Source organism: Rhipicephalus sanguineus, unplaced genomic scaffold (assembly GCF_013339695.2).
Source record: "Rhipicephalus sanguineus isolate Rsan-2018 unplaced genomic scaffold, BIME_Rsan_1.4 Seq410, whole genome shotgun sequence".
NCBI lineage: Eukaryota > Metazoa > Arthropoda > Arachnida > Ixodida > Ixodidae > Rhipicephalus > Rhipicephalus sanguineus.
In genome coordinates, this window is record NW_023615193.1 from 49,937 (window position 1) to 70,021 (window position 20,085).

The 20,085-nt window shown below is 46.6% G+C and overlaps 1 long non-coding RNA gene across 1 annotated transcript in view; it reads right to left on the minus strand.

The window, feature by feature from the left end:
• Positions 1-9,868: 9,868 nt before the first annotated feature.
• LOC119377221 (uncharacterized) overlaps positions 9,869-20,085 on the minus strand; it is a 47,865-nt gene continuing 37,648 nt past the window's right edge. Inside the window, exon 3 of the long non-coding RNA XR_005180782.2 lies at positions 9,869-10,189. This is a non-coding gene — a long non-coding RNA (uncharacterized LOC119377221). The remainder of the gene's footprint in view (positions 10,190-20,085) is intronic.

The window sequence follows — 20,085 nt, forward strand, 5'->3', positions numbered from 1 at the left end:
TTGCAGTACTCGCGTCAACTAAAGTCATGGCTCGGTTCATTAACGCAGCAGCGATCGAAAGCACGACTTCGGCTACACTTTTCCAAATTTTATGCGGCTGCGATGACACACGCAACACAAGTGCATTGGACACGGCTGTTCTAGCTGCGATACACATTAAGACATTTTCATGTCTGTCACACTCCACAGGCGAACTGCAAGCGTGAAATGTTCCGAGTCTGTTTACGGGCTGTAAGCCTTCGCGCCAGGGGCGTAGCCAAGGGGGGGGGGGGTTGGGGGGTTCAACCCCCCCCCCGAAATTTTTCAGTTTTGCTTGCCTATATATACACGCACACATACAAACGCACGCACGAACATACATAAAGTATGGTTGAACCCGCCCCCCGCAAAAAGTTTCTGGCTACGCCCCTGCTTCGCGCTCTCGACTTCAGCGTACGGGCAGAGCCGCGACCCGCGGTTGGTGAACTTGACAGATATGTAGCAGCCTTGTCCATGACATGCAGTATTTGTTTAATACGTTATCGCAGCTGTATCACCGATTAAAGTGCCACCGAGATCGCCTTTCACTTTTGAATGAGTAACTTACCCGGCAAATTTGTTTATGCGCGAGGATTTACCGTAACGATTATGGACCTGTTCGTAATGTTACTCCGCGCATTTTCATACGGCAGCAAAGAGCGTCTTGCGGGGCTAGAGGTCCGTTCTTGCATAGTTAACCAAATTAATACGTAACAAGTGTACTACAGCAGTGGCGATGGCATTTCGCGGAATCAGTCACATTCGTGCGTCAAGATACCTGATGCATACCTGGTGTTGTGGTGAGGTCACCATAGGTAGAGTTGCACGTCAACATAGTTTTATATATTTATTTCGAGAGCCCTTGTTGGGGCCACGCGAAGTTCCTCTGTCGCGGCCGCCCGGCCGTCCCTTGTAAACACCGGGAGGCGCCCCGACGCGCGGTGCTCGGATGCAGCTGTGCAGCTGCTGTGCCATTTATGAAGGAAGAAGGTGACATCTAAGTGGCTCATTTTCTTTGTTAGACACAATAGTAATGAGAACTAACAGACAATAACGCCAAGGAAAGTATAGGGGGTGTTTTCTGCAGTATGTAGAATATAAATGTGAAGAAAGTAAAGTGGACGAAAAGATAACTTGCCGGGCCGGCAGGGACCGAACCTGCGACCTTCGAATAACGCGTCCGATGCTCTAACCACTGAGCTACGGCGGCGGTCATCCTCCCGTCCACTTTATGGGGTATATATGTGCATTTAAACCTTGGAGTGTTAGTCAGCGCCAATCGCAGCCATGGCGGCGAGTGTGGAACACCTCTTTTCTGCCTTTCTGGCGTCACGTAGCACGTGACCTTTTTACGAGCTGGCAGCTGACCAATAATCCCTGACCAATCAGCTGACCAATATCATTCGTTGAGTCAACGCTGCCGATGTTTGGTTTCCTTAACGCTCTAGGCATTTAAGTTACCGATATGTCTGGTTTTCGCGCCGTTCCTGAGTAGATTAAACTGTCATCACCTGTGGCGCATACCCGTACACCGCGGCCGTGGTAACCGGGTATGTGCCATACGTGTCTAGTGGAAAGGGTTTTTGACGACGCACGCGACAAGATTTTAAACGTTAGTCAGATCACGACCCGGCAAGCATATTCGTCAAATCTCTTACCCTCCCATGGAAATTTTGGTCTACACCAAGTTAAGGAGGCCATCATGAAGCACCCAGACGTAGGCGGATAGATAGATAGATACGTAATGAGAAACGCTCAAAGTGCCAGAGGTCGCTAAGAATGCTTCGCATTTAAAACCTACATAAATGCCATGTAGTGGATGAAGTCTCGACGCATTTTGTTCGGCAGCTGTCAGGACGAAAATGAGCCATTCGGCGATTTGCAGGCGCATTGGCGAGGCCGTCAAACTGTTTTTGCGCGCCGCCCGTGCTTCGAAAAAAGCCGGGATTGTGCATCCACCGCCGTAAAACACACACGACCTTTCAAACAGCTCCAAAATGGACAACCTATGTCCACCTAGCGAAAAACATATCCTTTGTAGAGGAGGCGTTGATCAAGCAACAGCAAACATTAGATAATTGCTGCCATCTGTGAGGCATTTGTGGAGAATATGTCTCGACTCTGCACAGGGAAGTGCTTTAGATCGAAAACCTGTACCATTGCTATAGATACATCGCGCGCGCGCGCGTGTGTGTGCGCGGCTGTATAACACCATTAATACGATTTCGCTATCGCGTTCAACTCTTAAAGGCGAAGCTCAAGGTCCCCCAATTTTAAGATGCGAAGTATCTTAGGCGGAGCTCAATCCGCTGTGGTGGTGGTGGTGTGCGGCGTGACCACACTTACTGCGCATGGCCATACCCTCTCCGCACACACCTCTCCCTTCCCCTCTCCCATACCTCTCTCCACTCTCCCCTCCCCCTTTCCAATCTTCCTCTGAAACGCGGGCTAGACGATGCCGAAATTCTCTCCTGCGCAACGGCCCCGCGAGGAGCTCGAGCCATGCGCGTCCCCTCCATTCTACCTCCTCTCCTACGCTGCCCCCCTCTCGCCCGCCTGTCGACCGCGTTCCCCGCTCGCCCAGTGAGAATTAACGGCCAGGCTAGATGGAAGATACGACGCGCGTAGCGTCCCTCTTCGCGTTCCACGACGCGAGGTCGGTAGCATGCCCAACGAACGCCAACGGAGCGCGATCGTGCAAGTGCTCCGGCATCGCCTCGCCTCATGGTCCCCTTTAGCGGGAGATGGTGCAATTTTTTTAATACGCGAAGACAAAATAATTTCAGATGGGTGCGGGACAAGAAGCAAAAACGGACAAAGTGCCTTTGCGCTGTAGTTTAGCCTCAGGAATATGTCCCAACTAGAGCCAAATGAGATTGGTGTTAGTGAGCAGCAGGCACGGAGGCAGGGGGGGGGGGGCTAGGGGCCTGCCCCCTCGGAATTTTGGTGAAGTAGGCGTTTTTACCGAAAATACATAATGAAAATAGGGGCTTTTCTCACAAGTGAAGCTTTTCAGCAAGTGCCCCCCCCCCCCCCAAAAAAAAGAATCCTGGTAACGGGCTTGGTGATCAGAATCGACGCCTGCAGGGAAGGCGAGCCGTGGTTTCACGTTCCACTGTCAAGCGCAATCTTTATTTTCTTAGCTTGAGGCGCTCTGCGGTTTTGTTTGCCGCCCAAAGGAAGCTTGCGCTGCAGGGTGTTGGGACAACGCGAGCACGAGTCCGAGAGTGGCTTGCGTTCTGGGCATGTGTCCTGGCGGCTCGCAAATTTCTTGGGTCCCCATTTAAAAACTGTCTAGTGTTTCGCCGGAGTTAGGATGTGCGCCTTCGACATGTACTACTTTGACATACACGACGTGCTCGACCGTGCCCGCGCTATTATCTCTCGAGGGAAGTTTTGTACGTCTCGTGCTTTCACCACAGGAAGGTCACATATTGCTCGCTGCAGCGGCCGCGTTTGCGAAAGGAGTGATCTGCTAGATAGAAGAGCCAAATTAGGGGTTAGTTGAGGTAACCATAGCTGTGCCTCCTTCTTTTGTGTGAGCAGCGCGCTGCAAGTGTCGAGCTGTGACAATTCTTAGTTCGCACTAGTCTTCCGTTTTCCTTTCCTGCGTCCTTTGCGCTTGAGTAGCGCGCAGCAAGTTTCTAGTGGTTGCCGTTCTTCCAGTGACATCGCAATTTCTTGCTATCGCATTCATTGCTTTCATCCTTGAGGCGAAACTGTGACTTTTCTGAGAAGGCCACAGATGAGCAAACATTCCTATTTCAAAATGATTCAAATCCATTCATTGTTGAATTATTTTACTGCATGCCCTTTTCTGGTTGAGGTTTGCCTTGTGTCGTAGATTGAAAATAACCATCATGAACTGGCACGCGCTCAAATGACCGCCCAAGCATTCTGTACAGATGTTTAACAGGAGAAGCTGAAGCACGCCCACCATCTCTGCTGTGACCCAGCCTCGCGCGACTTAATGCAAGGGACTAATTTCCTATTATCCTTCTCTTCAATGTGAGCTGTTTGCCTTACAGGTCACAGAAGGTATCTCGAAACTTTTACATTATTCACAATAAACATTTTCTACAGCAGTAGAGCACGCACTTTCCTGTTCATCATACCTCCTCATCTTCCTCCACTGCATCCATCTCCAAGTTTCACAGCTATGGTGTAGTGTTCCGAGGGTCTCCTTTGAATTGAGGGGCGCAGGGTGCGAATACCAGTGCCGGTGGCCGCCAACTATTTTTCTGATAGAGGGTACCCCAGCCTGGCACTCCTTGGTGTAAATAAGCAAGGCAGGCTTAGAATAAACACGCATCTTTCTGCAAACCATAAGGGAACACGGCTCAGCGTCAATGGCAAAAGGGGAGACGAAGGGAAAGAAGAGAAAAGAAAAATCCACTTTTTCAAAAAATGAGTACCCATAACACCGAGTGCCAGCTGGGGTACCTTTTCTGCCCAAGGAAACCAAGACCTCCGAGAAGCTTGCCCTTTCTATTCTAATTTCTCTTCTACTACTACTCTTGCCTACTCCATTCAGCCATTCTCTATTGTGAGTTGCCAAACTAAGCATTTTCCCAACTTAAACGAAGCTTTCACTGTAACCGCTAATCAACAAACCCAGGCCTCTGCCATATCTCCCCTTCTTTAACCCTTTAAGACAGAAGCGTAGCCGAAATTTTCTTTTTTTTTTTGGGGGGGGGGGGGGGGTGTTCAACCATCTTTTTTGTATGTACAGGCGCGTGCAAAAGTAACGGACCACAGGATCGCGTGCAGAATGCATCGACGCGCCATCTACCGACGCTGCGCCTGCTGTCGAGAGCATCGCTGAAGCAGCGGTGCGCATGCGCGTCCCTACAGGAGGTCGTGGTCCCTACATATTAGATGGCCTCTCATGTCGCTCTGTCTGACGCGGTTATGGCGCTCGTAGACAAAACGTCAACTGGGTGTCACTTTCGTTGCTCCATCTAATCTGCGCCGTTGTTTACGAAGCGGCTGCGGCGGGGCCGGCTCAAGTGCCGTGCGCGCGTCGCTTCTTACACGGTCAATCAGCCTAACTAAGCATCGTAGAACCTATAGTGAAGCCAAAGCATAGATGAAGTTTCTCAACCCAGCTCGTCTTTGTCGCTTTAAGCCGTGTTAAGCTCAGATGTACCTAGTTAAGCCAAAACAGTAGCCGAAACTGAATAAACGTAGTTGAGCACGGTATCTCGTAATAAAGCCAAGCATAAGTAAGTTAATTTAATTAAGGAAATCCTAATTAAGCTTTGCCCCGCTTGCCGTTTCATGTTAGGCCAAGTTGATTACATGAGCGCAGTTGGGTCGAGGAAAGTGTAGCCAAATCTAATAAGCATAGTTTATCATGGTTTATTCATCGATAGCCAAGCATATTAAGCATAAACAAGGGAAGCCTATTGTGACCAATTAAGCCAAGTCGAATTCCCCATCAGCCCAATGAAGCCAATCTCAGGGGATTACCCTTGACCAAGCTGAGACTAATTGGGATCATTAAAGCCTAATTAGCGGTAAGTATGGCATTAATTAGGCTATATCAAACCAGCACGCCCTAGATACTCGAGTTCACGTGGCCTATTTCCTCAACGTAATTAAACTAATTAACATAATTAAGCGGTGTCAAGAATGCCGAGAAGAATCTGATTAGGCATAGTTGAGCATCACACTTCTAAATTAATCAGAGCGTAATTAGCTTTGTAAGCAAATCAAATCAATCCTGTTATTTCAAGCAATCGAAGCTGATTCCCTGTGAGCCCCTTGCAGCCAGTTCAGTTGCCGCTTCAGTAGGGGCAACATTATTTCATTTTTCCAAGGGGAAAATAAAAAAAAAAGTTGGTTCAACGCGGTTTCATTTTATCCTAAACCGATAAACAAACAGCTACCCAATGAACTTTATATATATCTGAGGGGCGACTGTGTAAATGATCTAAAGATAAAAAATGAGACCAACCTGATAGTCTCAGCGATCTCAAGAGACCAATGTTGCTGCAAAGCATATGTGGCAAGCTTCCTTGTTTTCATGGCCAGTGTATCACTGCGGAGGGTTTTGAATCGCGAAGGAAGTCCCTAATGTCGAGCTCGTATAAATGCGACAGCCAGGCATTCAAAGATGGCCTTATAACACCTAAGTGTGCTCTCGCTATTACGCAGTAACATGCTCAAATATGCTTAATCACATTCTTCTATACTCACCTGGCTTCGCCTAATTCAGTTACGCCTGTTTAATGTAATTATACCACATGAAAAAAAGTATCGCGGGTGAGCCTGGTTCGATCTCACACAACATAGGGAAACGCAATTGAACATTTTCCTAATTAACACTACTTAGGATTAACTGAGTTTTATTAGCTTCAGCTTGGTCAGCGGTAATGCTCCTGAGCTTGGCTGCAAGGGGCTCACAGGGAATCAGCTTCGATTGCTTGAAAAAACACGATAAATTTTATTTGCTTAATTAAAGCTAATTACACTCTGATTTAATTTGGAAGTGTCATGCTCAACTATGCCTACTCAGATTCATCTCTACATGTCTTGACACCGCCTAATTAGGTTAATTAGATTAATTAACGTTGAGGAAATAGGCCACGTGAACTCGAGTATCTAGGTGTGCTTGGTTTGATATAAGCCTAATTAGTGCCATAATTAACGCTAATTAAACTTTATTGATCCTAATTAGTCTGAGCATGGTCAAGGGTATCCTCCTGAGCTTGGCTTCATTGGGCTCATGGGGAATTCGACTTGGCTTAATTGGTCACAAGTAGGCTTGCCTTGTTTATGCTTAATATGCTTGCCTATATCGGGTGAAACCACGATAAACTATGCTTAATTAGATTTGGCTACACTTTCTCGACTCAACTGCACTCATGTAATCAACTTGGCCTAACATGAAAACGGCAAGCTGGGCAAGCTTAATTAGGATTTGCTGAAATGAACTTACTTATGCTTGGCTTTATTACGAGATACCATGCTCAACTAGGTTTAATCAGTTTCGGCTACACTTACTTAGGCTTGAAGCAAGCCGAGAGGCCTATACCTAGAATAAGAAGAAGAAGTCGAAACAAGACAACAAGACAAGGGCAGGGGGGAGAAGACAATAAAGAAGAAGTTCGATAGAACAAGATGGAGTCTCTTGTGTTCATTTAAAAGTGAAGTTTTATTACTATTTTGGCGCAGTCGGCTTTGACGATCCATGATGTGGGTTACCTTCTTCGTTCAGCCAGCCACAGACAGCCTGGTCTTCACAAAGTACGCGCTCCCTGGAGATCCGCCAGTCGATCTTCCCGTGGACAGCGGATCTCCCGATGCTTAGTTAGGCTGATTGACCGGTGTAAGAAGCGACGCGCGCACGGCACTTGAGCCGGCCCCGCCGCAGCCGCTTCGTAAAGCAACGGCGCAGATTAGATGGAGCAACGAAAGTGACACCCAGTTGACGTTTTGTCTACGAGCGCCATAACCACGTCAGACAGAGCGACATGAGAGGCCATCTGATATGTAGGGACGCGCATGCGCACCGCTGCTTCAGTGATGCTCTCGACAGCAGGCGCAGCGTCGGTAGATGGCGCGTCGATGCATTCTGCCACGCGATCCTGTGGTCCGTATACTTTTGCACGCGCCTGTACGTTCGTGCGTTTGTATGTGTGCGTGTATATATGCACATGCACAATCGAAAAATTTCGGGGGGGGGGGGATTTACTTAATTGTGTACACTACTTGGTTTTGCTAGCTGTGCCTACTAGTGGCTAAGAAAGCACATTATACATTGATCGTTTGATGGATTCAACCTCCTGTGAAATAAATGTCTTAATTTACCTCAATTTTGCAGTCTACTGTTAAATATAGTCACCTTGCTGAAGGAACTACCATGTTCGACGAGTTTAGTTCGACGTGCCGCTTACCGCGACAAAAGTATAATTATTTCTTGCTCAAAATGAACAAAGCCGAAAACAAATTTACTCTGCGTTTCTATTCTGAGATGTTATTCTATTTATGCAAAATACATCACAAATACCTTCTGGATGGATATTTTTTGCGATTTAATTAGGATTAATTACTAAACACATAAATCAACGTATTATGACAGTATTTTTGTTAAAATAGAATATCGAGTGCATTGAAATAACGCTGTGTGAATCTGACGCATTTACAGGCAGTTCATAGGTGACATTTGAAAGGGTCAAAGTGGCAGTAACCAGGCTCTCATTTTTTTTTGCACCATTAAAACAAGTTCACTAATTCTTTGAGATGACCGCGACGACGACATTTAATGAGTATCACAGAGCTGCGCGCCGCACAGATACACCATTGCGAAACAAAAAAAAAATCCCAAAGCCCTCTCCAGTGCCTGCCCAGTCCTCTTCGCCTGCAAAGTGACGTAATGGCGCAGACGGGCAGCCTTACCTAGCACCTACTTCGCCAATTAGTTCTTGGCACTATGGAACGGCGCCTTGGCCTTGTGCAGTTGCAGTTTTGGCTGCGCAGTCCACATTTTGTTTTCCTCTGCTGCCCTCTGCCATTTTGACCGGGGCTGGGACTACCAGCACAACTGATATCCAAAATAAAAGTCTCAGAGATGAATAGGCGCTTCGTGAATTTACCACTAGGCAAGGGGTGCATGTGCGGTTGTATATTTGTTTACCTCACCAGCACCTCACGCTCCACTTCCTGATGAAGCCATTCTGAAAAAAGTGACACACAGAGGAAGCCTTGCTTGGTCATTGTCTGAACTCCGAAGATGTAATCGCTGACGCCGCGCTACGTTATCGAAGTTGGCGTAGCCCCGACAGGGAGCTACACCTCATCGCTGAGAGCTGGAAGGCCGAGTGAGAAATCAGAACCAGCCGAAGCGGGTTATATACTATGTAAGTTACATCTTAGAGCATTTATAATCATAGGCGTGCTCAGGGTTCTCCATCAGGAGGGCGGGGCAAAGGTTCATCGCAGCGCCCCCCCACCCTACCAAGTCAATGCATGGGGCAGATTTTGCGCCCCCCCCCCTCCTAGGAAACTAGAAGGGTCAATGTACGGCGCAGATTTTGCGCCCCCCCCCCCCTGTGCGCACGCCTATCCTTATAATACACATAAAAATTTCGTGGCTGCATGTTCACGTCGTACAAGTGCTGTATTTTTGCATTACCAATTTTGGACCTCTGGGTTGTTTAATGGCTTTTTAAGGCAAGCCCGTATGCCCCTCACCTTTATGGCTTCTTTCCATTATGATGAGGCATATGGTTCATGAGGTCGTGTTTTTGTGAAAAAGATGCATTGCAGATTGATTGATTGATTGATTGAATTAAGTTTAATGATTCATTGAAATAACTTTAATGATGCATTGCAGATGGACACAGGAAAAAGGAGACTATCCTGTGTGGACGCGCATGTGTCTCATGAGGTTGTGTTTCTGCACAAAGGACGCATTGCAGCGTACACAGGAAAAGGGCCGCTCTCCAGTGTGCACGCGGATGTGCCTCACGAGGTTAAATTTCTGCACGAAGGACGCACTGCAGTGGACACAAGTGAAGGGGCGCTCCCCTGTGTGGATGCGCATGTGGTCAATGAGGTGGCGTTTTGCCGAAAAGGATGCATCGCAGTGCACACAGGAAAAGGGCCGCTCTCCTGTGTGGATACGGATGTGTCTCACGAGACGGTCTTTCTGCACGAAGGACGCACTGCAGCGAACACAGGAAAATGGACGCTCTCCTGTGTGCATGCGCATGTGTCTCACGAGGCTGTTTTTCTGCACAAAGGTCGCATTGCAGTGAACACAGGAGAAGGGGCGCTTTCCAGTGTGAATGTACATGTGTCTCACGAGGTCGTTTTTCTGCACAAAGGATGCACTGCAGGACACAGGAAAATGGACGCTCTCCAGTGTGTATGTATGTGTGTCTCACCAGGTTGTTTTTCTGCACAAAGGACGCATTGCAGTGGATACAGGAGAAGGGGCGCTCTCCTGTGTGGGTGCACACGTGAGCCACCAGCTTGGACTTCTTAGCGAATGCAGCTGGACACAAGTGGCACTCTAAGGGGGGCTTGCCCATATGTTTCTGAAGGTGTCTGCTCATAGTCGATCTGTCCAGGGTCACATAGGTGCACTGCTGGCAGGACTGAAGTCGGCCTCGTACGCATTCCAAGGAAGAAGACTGCTCCAAGGACGCAAAAGACAAGGATCCTGCAATGCCATCGAGAGCACACAAAGGCAAGGCAAATTATGTGTCATACACTACACGAAACTAGAGTATTGCATCAGGCAATACACAAGGGTTGCTCCATATGTAAGTGAAGTGGACAACCACCTTGTCTCACACAAACCAAAGCTACTGGTATGGCAACAATGCACCAACACTGCGAGTTCTGCGAAAATTCCCACGTTGCTGCACATAAACATTATGCAACAGATGCCAACACCGGGTGCCAAAAAATAGAATCTGATTAAGATGTCAACCCGATGCTATATATCGAAAGAGTAAAAAATATTGGAATGTGTACCAACGAACACTAACCCATTAAAGTACTTACTGCACTTCTGTTTTCCAAAACCATAGAAGTATTCATAGAACACTGCACAGCAAAAGAACCACTTCATATTTGAAGACATGAAGCATATGAAAGAAAATATGAGTGAAATAAGTTTGTCATGCGAAATGGAAAAGCAAAAGAAAAATATTCATTATAAAGGTTACAAAAGCATCAAGGTGGTCAGAGTTACCAGGAACATAATGTGTATTACACACCGAACTGTTTATGTTACTGCCACAGCTTACACATTTCACACTTACTTGTCTATACTGCTTAAATGAAAGCATAATGGTACCAGAAATTATCAGGTCGCACATTAGCCAGATAATGTTTCAGTCATTTACAGAGTCACTTTCAAATTATCATTTAGAACTTACAGTGTTAAATCAAATTGCAACTACCGAGCATTACGGCAAATTAACTGCAAAGCTGTTTCTCTCAGCACGGACACACACGTAAAACAAAAGGATGCATATTAAACGCTCGTCTGAGTCAGTGCTTTGTAAGACAAAAAAATTTCCTCACATTGATGATTCAAACTTAAATATTGCAGTGAAATTCATTATTTTTCCAATTTCAATGGTATTATAGACCAACAGTGACAAAAGTGACTATAGTCGTATACAACTTAAGAAGTCAGGAGAGGCCCTGCCCAGACGACCGAAGCGCGGCAGCCGATCACCTCCGCGACTAAAGAAATAGTCCCGCTCATGACGTCAGTCCCGAGTGCACGCCCATTGGTGCAGGCTTGTTCATCCGCCTTTGAGGAGGAAATGTCGTTGACTTCTAAAATTGTATCCGACTATAGTCAGTAGTATAATATCTGGGGTTTAACATCCCAAAATCACGATATGATAATGAAGGACGCAGTGGAGCGCTCCGGAAAGTTCAACCATCTGGTGTTCTTTAAAGTGCATTGACATCGCACAGTACACGGGTCTCTAGCATCTTGCCTCCATCGAAATGTGACCGCCGCGGCCGGGATCGAGAAGTAGCAGTCTAGACAGGGTCACATCATAATCCCGAGCTCATAATGGATTAGGATGTCAACTAAGTGTAAAATGGTAAATAATTTTGAAGAAGCTCTTGCAATAAAAGGATGCAATTCTTGGTTACTAATTAGGAGGAACGGAGACGTTTGCAACAGCAATGAGACTACTGTTAGAGCGAGCACAAACAACAAACTACCCCCAAACATACTTTTACAGTTGGCATGAATCAGGCTTGAACGTTAGAAATTCCCTAATCAATTACAATTTTGAGTATTGTAATTGAGTGACTACTTTTACAGTAGCTAATTCCACACAACTGGTTAAACTTTCCAAAAAGGCAAACTCTAATATAAAGAGGAAAATAAAAAAATCACAGCATATCCACGGGGTGAATGATGATGAGTGGGGCGAAGCTCCACAGAGAATCATTGGTAAACTGTGAAACTCTACCGTGAAATTCGCCCAGTACATCATATAAAGAGTGTGAAACACCGTGTATATATTAAACATCAAGCTTTTATTGTACTGTTGGTTTACGTGGTCCCTTCATTATCACCGCTTTGTGAGCGGTGAAATGCAGGGAAATTAAGTGTCCGCTCCCGAGCGAAAGAGAAAGCGCGCCAAGAGCGAGCGCCTTGTCTGCCTCCATCCGGCGACTCCGAGCGAAATAGAAAGTGCGCCAAGAGCGAGCGCCTTTTACGATCGCAGGCATTCAATGACATGCGCCATTCACTGAAGTCCCTGAAACTTCGTAAAGTAGCGACATACGTGCATAAAAGCGCGTCTCCTCTTTTTCTCCCTCCTCTGCCCTCTCCGAGGCTGACGCCGCGTCGGTATTGGCCAAGTGCCGTCACGTCGTTTGTTAGAGTCGCTCGCGACTGCCATCTTTGCTCTCGAAGCGCGGGGTCGCTGGTTCTCAGCACATGTGTTTTATGGATACGCACTTTCCATTCCGCGTGCGTTGTGCTCCGAGATATCTTGCACACAAGACCGACGTCATGGTTGGTTGCCACAGGCTTCTGCTGCGGTTTCGGATGCCGAAACAAATCAAGTGAAGGCAAAACGCTGTTCATGGTACCGTCCGGGAAGCGCAACGAGTTGCGAAGGAAGGCTTGGTTACACCGAATCGGCGGGGAGAACTTTCGGCCGACGTTTTCGACGCGACTATACGAGGTAAGTTGCTGTCCTCCACTATAAGTACTCATCGAGGTTCGCGCAAATTGATGCGTGCTATAAGGCCGTAGACACGTCTCAGTTAAATGTGCAGTACTCCTCAGACGTTTTATTGCTGCTTTTGCGGGGTTTGTACTAAGTATTTTTTTTTAAAGAATATGTGGTTACGTTTTCTGCTTGACGTGATGCGCCTATAGATACTGGTTTGAGTTTGCGGTATTGGTTTGTGAGCCTAGCATGGTATGCCGACTACGGAGGCACGCCGGCTGATGATCGAAAATGTGATTGTGAAACTTCAGAGATTCGGCGCAGTTCTTTTGAAGAAACAAAGCTGCAGTGCGAAAGCTCACATTAGGAGTGGTACTCTGTTTGATTTATTGCGATAGCAATTATACGGACAGTCTCGGCTCGATTTTGCCGTCGCCGCCGTCATGCACCGTAGATGTATAAGTATGTATATATATTTAAAGTCCCAAAGAAAAATAATTCAGAAAAATACTTCCGAAGCGGGAATCGAACCAGCGACCTCTCGTTCTGCAGCGCGTGGCGCTAACCATTATGCCAGAAAGCGCGGATCCTTCAGGTAGCTACTAGAGGAAAATCTCGCCATAGGGCCCATGCATCGAAACCTATAACCGCATGGGTTCCGCCATGATGTAACAAAACGAACGTTGCCAGACCCTGAGACGCTCGCTATATCTGACGGTAGTAATCGGTTTTAATCTACCAACTTAAGCCAGCTATGCGCTGTTCAGGTACGTTCAGGGAACTTCGGCTGTGTTTTGATGCGTGAAGCCGTGTGTGGTGTAGCGTTGTCTGTGCAGCGGGCCCGATTGATAACAATTAACATTTCCACCTCTTTGTGCATGGTTTTTACTAGGCACGCCCTACTAACAATGCATAACCAATAAAGCTTCTCCGTTCGCTGGCACAAGGGTCACTCGACGTGTTCGCAGCTCTAAGCAAAGTGCATAGGCCGCGGTCGCGCGGTGCATCGACTTGCAATAACGAGACACCTCTATCCACGTTCTTTTTCAGCTCATTGCTGCCGTACTTCAGCGCAGAGTGCCATAAAGCAGAAAAATGTCGATTGCAGCATGCAGCGGCGAATACGAGTGAGACATCACCCGAAAGCTTCAATCAAAACTAAAGATACACGGCACACGAAATTTTATCGCCGTTAAAAAGACTAAAAATATACTTCGGTTGCGCCTAGTTGGTACCTAACTTTCAGTGTTTGTCTCATCTCTTCTTTGCCGTCCGTCCTGGTTGCACTGAAGTTTTCAGCTTGAAAGAAAAAGGGTAGGGTTCTGTTTGGTGTCACAGAAGTCTGGCAACTTTGGGCAGTGTGCCCCAGTGATACGACACGGGCACACCACGGACGCGTGCAAAGTTGCTGGCAGTTTTTCCCTGTTGCTCAGTGAAGGCCCTCTGCGCCCTTCGGGCGCGGAAACCTAATCATGGCTTCGCCCTCGCTTCGCGAGTGCGGCCATTGAGCGTTCGCGAAATGGCTGGTTGGCAGGGTCTCGGTCACGCGCTACTGGCCGCTATCGCGGCCACGCGCTGTATAGCCCGCGCGCCTGCCCCTTCGGGGCAGGCGTGCGTCCGTGCCCGTGTCACTGGGGCGCACGTAACCTACAAGCCGCTTCGCGCTTCTCAGTATTTTGCCAGCGTCCGTGGTGTGCCCCAAGTTGCCAGACTTCTGTGACACCAAACAGAACCCTGCCAGAAAAAGGGGCTGTCACATGAAGTCGAGTGATACGTGGCAACAGAAAGCGCACAGAACGGGACACTATGGCAACTATGAGATACACGACGTAAACGAAGTTTCAGGGGCTTTAACACGACGCGGAAACTGGCGCAATCGGCTGCGAGCGCACTCTCGAGGTTGGAGGATGGATGGTGCTAGAGCGTCCCCTTTGCAACGGGGCGGTGACATGTCTGCCACCAGGCTCGAAGAAAAAAAAAGAAAAAAGCTTCCTTGTTTCATGTTGGCCTAATACCTTATCTACATTGATTAAATCTATGTTATTATACCAAAAAATATAAATTCACGGTCTGTCTCTCTGCCTGTTAAGGCAGAATGACCTTATTTTTCCCCCATTATATTTTGTTCTTTATCTCTACTTTTCTGCCACCAATACTCTAACCGTCTTACTTATTTCTATCGTGGACGTGTTCAGCTTTACATTGTTGTCCCTAAAACCCAAGGTATAGTGTTCTAGAATATTGGGTAGTGAGCCCACTCTCCGGGGAGAGGGTACGTTGCCGCGGCGCAAAAAATGTAAACGAGTTTTCGTTTTCCTGAGTGCCCGCGTGGCGGCGCTACCATCGTCAGCAATGGGAGCCTTCGCGCCTTCGCCCCGCTGCTGTAGGGCTGCTGCTGTTTCGTCGTCGCTGCAGGTTTTCGGCCGAGCATTGCTTAGTCAATACGTTTCATTTTTCAGTTCCTGTAGTTGTGAATAATGTAGATTGGTAGCAAGGCTTGTTCACGGACTGCTTTTCATGTGAAGAACTCCATGCAGACAGCATTTTAGATGTGCTGACCATTGTGAAAGCAAGGCTTTGGCAAGAGGTTGGGTGCCGAAGCCATGCCTCAATACTCTCTCAAAAAATAATCCAATTCTATGTTGTTACGCGACTTCATTTTTACATTAAGGGGCTAAACACAGACAGAGCAGGCAAACGCCAAAAAGCAAAGCACTTCAAGATAAGCCGCTGCACTTAAATTTTTTTTCCTTGCTATAGGAGATTTTTTTAAATTTTATTATTGTTCCTGCGTTTAGATTTTACAAGTGTAGGTTAAACTTGAAGTATGAATCTTCTCTGAATATTCTTTTTCTGTTTCACTGACCCAAATACAAGAAAATGCCAGATTTGAAAACAAGCAAGATAGTATGTTAATTGCCACTCGCCATGCATACTATAGCAATAAACCCTTAATTCAATTGTGAATGGTGGCTTTGGTCCTTGGCGTACTATCAACAGTGCGATTAATATGATCTACCAGAACGTCAGTAGATCTGTAAAAATGCATGTGTTTGAATGGAAATGTGTCTATTATTTGTCATTTTTTAGCATTTTTTGATTCAGTGTCTTCACTTATTGTGTGAACAATATGTGTTGAGTATTCATGTGCTTTTGTGAACTTTTTAAATTTATGCTATGCTAAGTATGCTATTGAAAATATTTAGCGTCTCTTTGTGAGTATTTTTCTAGCATCTATTGGGCTGTTTTAGGAGACATGCTTTTTGCCGCACACGCTGATAAGTACAAAATGGGGCAAGGCCCTCTTCAAGCTATTTCAGCTTTTTCCATCTGTTTTCACTTTGAAAAAAAAAAAAAATGAAAGTGATTGATACGCATGGCTTTTGTGGAGTAACGTGCTTAAGTTTGTAGTAATATTGTTTTATTTAAGAGAGTATGACCTCACTAAAGAGACTACCGAGTACAAACGCTAGCATGAAAATATTAGTCTCTTTTATCTAAAGGCAATCGATGTCAGTGCACGTTAAAGAACCCCAGGTGGTCGAAATTTCCGCAGTCCTCCACTACGGCGTGCTTCATAATCAGAAAGTGGTTCTGGCACGTAAGACCCTATAAATTAATTAATTATCTAAACGCAATAAAACTGCGAGATCTTTTTTTTTTAAGCGAGAGCTCGCTACTGCAATACAAAACTGGCGGTTTACAGCATATATTGCATCCGGCGCCCGCTGATGACGCGCTCATGTTTAGCGATACTTCATGCGCCAGAACAACGGCCAAAGCAAGAATATGCTCACGCAAAAGAAAAAAAAGCAACGAAAATGGCTATGTACAGGGGTTGCACAAGAGTAGTTTGTGCTTGAAGCGCTGGCAAACTAACCTTCGCGCTGAGGGCAGCAACGCGTCGCTTACATTGCAGGTGGTGGTGGCGCCATCTACCAGGTGAGACATAAAGTGCGTCAGTGCACGGCCCCCAGTCAGCCCACTACCCCTTTCTAGAACACTTTACCCAAGGCTTCATGCAGACTCGTGCCCACACGTATACCTGGATGAATATCGCCACATTCAATCAGTACATGTTCCATCGTTTCCTTAGTTCCCCCGCAGCATGTACATTGTTCTTCTTCGTTACTGAATCTCGCTTTATAACTAAGCGTTCTAAGGCAGCCCGACCTTGTCAAACAGTAAAGCGCTTCCCCTTGAATTATCATAAAACCTTTCCCTCCTTATTTCGTTTTTTCCTTTTCGGTAGTTACTCAGAGCCGGCTTCTTTTCCATCGCTGCCATCCAATAAGTCCTCTCCGCCCCGCTCAGAGAGGCGGAGAGGACTTATTGGATAGGACGATAGGCCTAAGAGGCTCGCCTCTTAGGCCTATCGCTGCAGCGACGTGAAAAAACTGCTTATTTTATCGCTGTGATCATCATAAGCGCTACAGAACTCCCGCGGAGATGTTCATTGAAGGTATACAGCCCGTGTGCACTTCCTGGCCCCGCCAGCTCGAGCGATCGTCAACGGAAACGAAGAAACGGACGCAGTGTAGAAAGTGTCGTGATGATGCGAGTGTCGTCGTTCCGTTATTTTTTGTAACGCCGGTCTTTCAAGTGTAATCGCAAAGACTTTAGAAGATTTCCATGACTTAATCATGCGCCGTGCTAAGAACATATGCGTTCATGCGCGCCGAAGTGAAAAGTGCTCAATCCAGGGAACAAGTGTTTGCGTCGAGTGTGTTGTGTGTGTGCCGTCGTCGCGACAAATAGTAGTCGAGCCGACTTAAGCTTCAGCAACGATGATACGATCAGGATGGTCAAGTTTTATTGCTCCGTCATTGTTGTCATTCGTAATGCGCAATCTCGTGCGAGTGTTGTCGTGCACGATGGTATGCGCTGTGGCGAAACTTCTGCGCACCATGTCACATCTGAGCAATTCTGTCCACTGCAGTGAAGTGTGTTCAAGAAATGGAAATTGTGAAATATTTAGGAGAGTGGTGTTAAGTTTCCGATTTGTGTGGTTGCGTGCATGTGCCAGAAGTGGAGCTCGCATACAAGCCATTTTCGTGCACGTAGTCTGATCCTTTGAGACACGCATTATCATAGACGTTCTATAAGAGTGAAATTTACATAATTTAATGCCGAGATTCCGTGGACCAAATGAAAGCTAGTGGAAGTGTTACAATAAATTATGATGTATTGAGAGCAGTTGTTATTGCAACGGAAATAATCACCTCATTACTGCACGATTAGTCATGCTATATCTTCGTAGAGAGAGTCCAATGACCACTCAAGTTACATGCAATAAAGAATAAATAAATTGATTTTGAAAATCCTGCTGAAATGCCCCACGACCATCTCATTAAGGCGAACTCCGGGGATTTTTCGATATTCACCGATTTCAATTAAACTTTCAACATGTGTCTCTTCGGTACCTTCATGATATGTGCCAAATTATACAACCGTAAGCCATTTAGTTTTTTAGAAAACGAATTTTAAAATTGGTCGCCAATTCCGGAATCTACCTGTAAGCGGGCCACCCTGTGTATGTGACATAACGTGCCTACTCTTTTCCGAGCCGCCAAGCCCAGCAAACGGTTGCAGTGCGCGCTTTCTCTACGAGGGGGCGACGACGCGAGCAAAGTTCGGCTTTGTTAGCTGCATAGCGTATCAGTCGCCATTGACATCGGGTCTTACTGTATGCACGCACAATATTGAGCAACGAGTAGATTGATGCGGGGCACGTGAGCTCCATCACGCGCCGGCGGGTAGAAATCAACAGGCGATGCTTCCGCGCTCATATAGTAGCTGCAATCATCGCTGAACTCTTCACTGGTAAGTTGAGACGGGCTGGCACAGCTTGATTCTGCGTCGGATGACATCGCCAGCTTGCTTTTCGCGTGATAGAAGTGCGTGTGCTATGTTTACACCGTGGCCAGCCGTGGTGGCGTGTAGCGCACTTCTTGACGTCATGGCATGCCCAGCTTAGCTCCCTGTTTCGGTTTCGACTCATTGTTTATTGCTTATTTAAAGTTATTGACTAGTCTCTCAGGAAAATAAGGCAACCTTGCTGTTACAGCACTGTTAATACGATTTGAAAACGGCATTGTCTCAATATGGTCGAAAATGCACCGGAGTTCCCCTTTAAACACGTCACTGCCGTCACCAAAGCTAGTGTGTGCAGCAAAATATTTTATGAAGACGTAGACAACAAGAACGCTTAATTTAGCATTAGCTCAGTGTCTGTATAGTCTCCTCCTCGCCAGTAGTGCGCAGTAATTGAAAATTAAGCCTCTTCTCCAAAGGAGGACGCCGTGTCGCAATGGTCTAAAATACTTTCTCAACGGATTGGATGAATACGACGACGATTCCTTGAAGGTGCACGCAGCTGAGTTGCTATGGGACCTAGCTTGCAGATGCTGCAATCACTGTGGTGAGAATAATTGTGTGGCTCGAAGCAAATTCATATTCTCCAGATTTGGTTGATTTCACAGCAGAATGGAAAGCAATATTTTTCACCAGTCTTATGTCTTTTCCACTCTCTGCAGATGATATAACCCCTGGAATTCCCACAGTTCTGTTCTTGCAGTAACTTCCTGTCTTCAAGTTGTCATCTCTGTCTGACTAGTTGTCTGTTTTTATTTGTTATTTTTTCCTTTTGAGTCCTACTACTGTGGATGCATTGTCACCAGCTGACGATTCACTCGTGTCATGAAAGTCACAGTATTCTACTCGTTGATCTTTGTTACTCGGTGAAGGTGTCATCCGTTTCAGGCATGCTGCTTATGATGGATTGGACCTTTCCGAGGGGCTGAATACTGAAATGGTTGTGCGCAGTGTCACCTTGCGTGATGTATATTGCCGGTTCAATAATTGAATCAATTGACTGTATTGAACACAGGTGGAAACTACGGGGAGCTTGCAACCCCCCCCCCCCTCCCTCCCTTCCAGATGGCTTCATAAAAAGTCACTTTTTGAAGTATGCTAACCTTTTGCGAGCAGAATGTGCCGGGAAAAGACCCCTCATTTTTCGTTTTCATGGGATGGTAGTTTAAACATACTTCATTGTTGAGAAATGCCACATATATGCCATACCATGGGCATTCACCGGGACAAAACATTTAGTTAATGCGGGTTTATACTGTAATGAACAATGCATACAATTATGTGTACATGAACGTTGTGCAGACAGCTGTGGTAGTTCTCTGGCCTGTACATTTATCATTGGCCCCACCAAGCACACTCACATGGCAACCAAACTTCAGTAGTTTGTAACCACAACATCGAGGTGGCAGGACTTGAGCACTCAACAGCAACTGACGTACACCCACGTGTGAGCTGCAGGAGCAACTACGTGCCGTGTGCCAAAGTGGCAACAAAAAAAAACGCCAGGTGCGTTTTGAAGGCC